The sequence below is a fragment of the Chrysochloris asiatica genome, unplaced genomic scaffold, assembly GCF_000296735.1.
Source record: "Chrysochloris asiatica unplaced genomic scaffold, ChrAsi1.0 scaffold00183, whole genome shotgun sequence".
Lineage (NCBI taxonomy): Eukaryota > Metazoa > Chordata > Mammalia > Afrosoricida > Chrysochloridae > Chrysochloris > Chrysochloris asiatica.
Window position 1 is genome coordinate 5,401,151 of NW_006408701.1, and position 5,102 is coordinate 5,406,252.

The 5,102-nt window shown below is 38.0% G+C and overlaps 1 pseudogene; it reads right to left on the reverse strand.

The window, feature by feature from the left end:
• The window catches only part of LOC102812074, a 26,549-nt pseudogene that overhangs the window by 8,792 nt on the left and 12,655 nt on the right, over positions 1 to 5,102 (reverse strand).

Consider the following 5,102-nt stretch of genomic DNA (forward strand, 5'->3'; position numbering starts at 1 on the left):
TTTGTGTACTTTTCAAAATGTTTGGTAATCTGTATATGCCCTGAATTAGCACCCTCACATTTGTCCTTATTTTTTCATTGATGACCTTCATAATTTTGGGATTCACATTTAGATCTTTAATCCATGCTGAGTTAGTTTTTGTATAGGGCGTGAGGTAAAGGTCTAGTTTCATTCTTTTGCGTATTGCTTTCCACTTCTTCCAGCACCATTTGTTAAAGAGACTATCTCCTCTCCATGCAATATGCCTAGGCACTTTTTCAAAAATCATTTGGCTGTATGTGGGTGGGTTAATTTCTGCATTCTCGATTCTGTTCCATTGATCAATGTCTCTTTCATTGTACCAGTACCAGGCTGTTTGACCACTGTAAATTTTGAAATCAGGGAGTGAAAGACCTCCAGTTTTGTTCTTCTTCTTAAGCAGTGCTTTGCTTATCCTAGGTTTCTTTCCTTTCCATATGAAGTTAGTAATTGTCTTTTCCATCTCTTTGAAGAACGTTGTTGGAATCTGGATTGGGATTGCATTATATGTGTAAATTGCTTTGGGCAGTACTGACATTTTCATAATGCTGAGTCTTCCTATCTAGGAACATGGTATGTTCTTCCACATCTGTGGGTCTCTTCTGATTTCTTGTAGTAATGTTTTGTAATTTTCCTTAAATAAGTCCTTTGTTACTCTGGTTATGTTTATTCCTAAATATTTCATCCTTTGGGTGGCTATTATAAAAGGTATTGCTTGCCTAATTTCCTCTTCAGCGCTAACATTGTTGCTATAGAGAAATCCAACTGATTTTTATATATTGATCTTATACCCTGCCACTTCCAATGAGTCTAGTAGTTTTGTGTTGTTGTTTTTTTTACTGAGTCTTTGGGATGTTCTATGTATAGGATCATATCGTCTGTAAATAGAGAGAGTTTTACTTCCTCTTTGCCAATTTAGATGCCTTTAATTTCCCTGTCTTGACATATAGCTCTTGCTAAGATTTCCAGCACAATATTGAATAGGAGTGGTGGCAAACGGCATCCTTGTCTGGTTCCTGTTCACAGAGAGAATGCTTTCAGTTGCTCTCCATTGAGAGTGATGTAAGCTGTTGGTTTTGTATATATGTTCTTGATTATGTTGAGGAATTTCCCTTCAATTCCTACTTTGTTGAATGTTTTAATTAGGAATGGATGTTGGATTTTGTCAAATGCCTTTTCTGCATCAATAGATATGATCATGTGGTTATTTTCCTTTTTTTTATTTATATGGTAGATTACATTGATTGTTTTTCTAATGTTGAACCATCCTCGGAAACCCTGTACAGGGTCACTATGTGTCAGAACTGACTCAACGGCACTTAACTACAACAACATTTTGATCCCTGAGTCCTGGTGTGGCGCTGTAGGCTAATGCATCAGATTGCAAAGTCATTTGCATTGCAAGGTCGGTGTTTCACTGCTCCTTGGAAGCCCTATACAGGGTAACTATGGGCTGAAATTGACTCGACAGCACTTGACAACAACAACAATTGTGATCCCTATCAGAAAGAAGCACTCTTTTTTTCTTAAAAGAGATTGTATGTTGTAATTTAATAATATACAAAGACAGTCATACCTCTGTTCAAAAATCCTTCATTTTTTAATGTTCTGCTATATTTATTATATATTATTCCACTATATATCAATTAGTAATTGTTGCAAAAATATTCAAACTCACAATTTAAATTGTTTTCTGTGATGCGATCGGCATAGTGAACCGTGGGATAAGATTTTCAAATCTGTGACTCGAATTATCTAAAAATATATCATCACACCCATAATTATTTGATTAATTTGATGGTTGATCTAAAGAAATGTATAAATGTAGTTTCCAGTCTAAAATAATTAAGAAATTGGCTTGATTTTACATGTTTATTTTTATTTATACTTTGACCTTTTGCTGTGCACTCTTCATTTTTTCCACAAGTCAAAAATAGAAACAGATATTTTGAGGATGCATTTAACTAACCTCATGTATATTATTTATGTCTAATGAAAGTGTCTTCTTTTACTGACACATGCATTAATCTGCTATGTTAGCCAATGACAGAAATACACCCATTGAGATGATCCGTGAACAGAGGGCTTTTCCCCTGAAATTTACCTATGAAATATTCAGCCCTCTCTTGTTTTCCTTTTAGAATCATATCAAAAATAGTCTTTTGGGAAAAGGAAATTAGCTCAGGTATTGAGGCTGAGCACCTCATTAAAATATTTCTGGGTAATAAGCATGCAGAAATGCCTCAAGTGTAAGTAGATGGTACAGATAAGTAATTTGAATATGCATACATTTCAGCCTTTATGTTGTTCTGCCCTACTTAAACTACCATTCATTTGAGTTAATACATGGCATATCTATCCTTCTCTGTATTTCACCCAGAGTTTAAGCTAAAATTATTCCTCTGTGCTGTATTATAGATAAAAGATCTGAGTAGGAATTTTTTTTTTCTGTGCCAGTCTCAGGAACATGAAAATGAACCCTACACACTCACCACTATACCTAGGGAGTGTGGATATTTTCACTTAGAAAATCACACTCAACACTGCTGTGGCATCTTGATTTAGCCCATAAAACATCTGGTCTGGCTGTTGATTCCCATGGTTCTGAGCTCACAAATAAACCTGATGAGTTCTCTGCATCTTAGATCATGTCATATTTCAGTAAATTATCATTTTGTTACATGTAGTCATTTCAGGCTACCCAACAGCAATTAAACCCCAAAGTTAAGTGTATGAAAGGAAATTAGTTTAACTCTTACAACATGCTGAAATCCTCAGAATAGTACAATTCCCTCTAAAACATATGAAAGGTGATAACAGAACAGTATATTAACATTAAAGCTAATATAAATATTTTTTTCTAACGAAAAAATTATCCAGATTTATTCTTGACAGACAGCATCAGCAGGTAAAATTACAGGGTTTCTCCAGATGTTGTACATTCACAAGGCTTTAGTAAGCTTGACAACTTTTGGTGTGTTCTTTGTAACAGTATTCCCTTCAGTGTGGTGGTTGTTGTGGTGGTTATGTGCTGTGGAGTCGGTTCAGACTCATAGCAACCCTGCATAGAGTTTCCAAGGCTGTAAGTCTTTAAGGGAGCAGAAACCCTCATCTGTCTCCCATGGAATGGCTGGTAGTTTCTAACTGCTGACCTTGAGATTAGCAGCCCAACTCATAAACACTATGCTACCAGAGCTCCTCCCCCTTCAGTGTAAACAGGCACTATTACCGTGGTCACTTACAATTCCTAACATATTGTCAGGAGGGACCAGTCAGCGGAGAAAGATATCATGTTTGGTAGGGTGGAGGGTCAGAGAAAAAGAGGAAGACCCCCAGGGAGATGGATTGGCAAAGTGGCGGCATCAATGGGCTCAAGCATGGCAACAATAGTGAGGTTGGCCCAGGAACAGGCAGTGTTTCATTCAGCTGTGCATAAGGTCACTATGAGTCAGTATTGACTCGATGGCACCTAACAACAACAACAAACAATTCCAGAAGGAAAGGCACAAGTTGACAAAACAAAAGCAATACTCTTTTGGATCCTAAAAGTCAGGTTCAATAAATAACTAGAGTCAAAAACGTTCCTTAACAGTCTTGATACACATCTCAATTGTGGGCCCTTCCATATTTGTTGTTGTTGTTGTTGTTAAGTGCCGTCGGTTCCGACCCATAGCGACCCTGTACAGGGCTTCCGAGGGTGTAAATCTTTACGGGAGTAGAAAGCCTCATCTTTCTCCCACGGAGCAGCTGGTAGTTTCGAACCGCTGTCCTTAAGGTTCGCAGCCCGATTCGTAACCACTACGCTACCAGAGCTCCTTTGGGGAACGAATACTCTGGCCGGAAGTTCAGGATTATTCGTTCTTTCTTCTGCCTCCTCATTAAACCATGAGAACAACATTCACCATTCACCTAATATTATTACATGTACAAAAGGGGATTTAAAAAAAATCAGTGTAAACATCAAATGTCCATGGCTCCAGTGAACATGTCCTCTCGTTTACAACAGGCTCTGGGAAAAGTTGCTGCTGCTGCTGTTGCGTGCCGTGGAGTCGGTTCCGACTCATAGCGACCCTGTGCAGGGTTTCCAAGGTTGTAAATCTTTATGGGAGGAGAAAGCATCATCTTTCTCCCACAGAACAACTGGTAGTTTCAAACTGCTGACCCTGAGGTTAGCAGTCTGATTCGTAACCACTAGGTCATAAAAAATAGGAAAATAAAGACTATGGCTACAAAAATAAAATAAATAAATGAGGTAGATAAAGCTTTCATACCCAGGACTTGCCTGTTCTAACTTTGCAGCCTTCATGAAGGAGGGAGGGGGAAATCCTCATAATTATTAGGCATCATTTACCAAGGAAATTAACAACAAAAAGAACCTATGAAAAGGAATAGGCCTTCCAAGGAGAGCTTCTTCAACAATGAAAACTCAGTTCTTCAAGAGTAGGCACTGGTGAGCTAAATGAAATCACCAGAGATCTTCTGTACAGATCCCCACCTGTCCAGGTATTCAGGAAGATGGGAGGCATCCAGGATGCATGGGGAGTGATGCATTGGCACTGTTGGGCTACAAATGAACCGTTTTAAAATAAGCAGCAACACACATACAGATTCCTTCAGGACTAAGATCACTGCATCTTAGGGTACTCCACGTTATCTAAAGTTCTAAAGTTGAAGGAATTTTCTCATTCTACCTTAGTTTTTAAACAGAAAATAGTGCATTCAAAAAAGAAACAAGATGAATTCAGGATTAGGAGGTATTTACAAAAGCTGACAGACCTTGTGAATTTACCCTCATAAACACTTATGGAAGGACACTGTACTCCCCCTAACCAGCTGTAGTCAGAATAACTATGTGTCTTTTCCACTGGTTCTATACATTTGAGATGTTCCCCCTTAAAAACGGTGGCAGTCTTTGGACATAGTTACTTAGTTGTACACAAGGTTCTATGTACAAAGCTACTTTGCAAGACCTTCTTTCTAAAATAAAACAAGCAAACTGAAAATACTAGTCTGTATATGTACTGGAATGCTTTTCTTTTCTGCAAAGTAGCATAGAGATATTGTGATTGTAGAATGACCCAAGG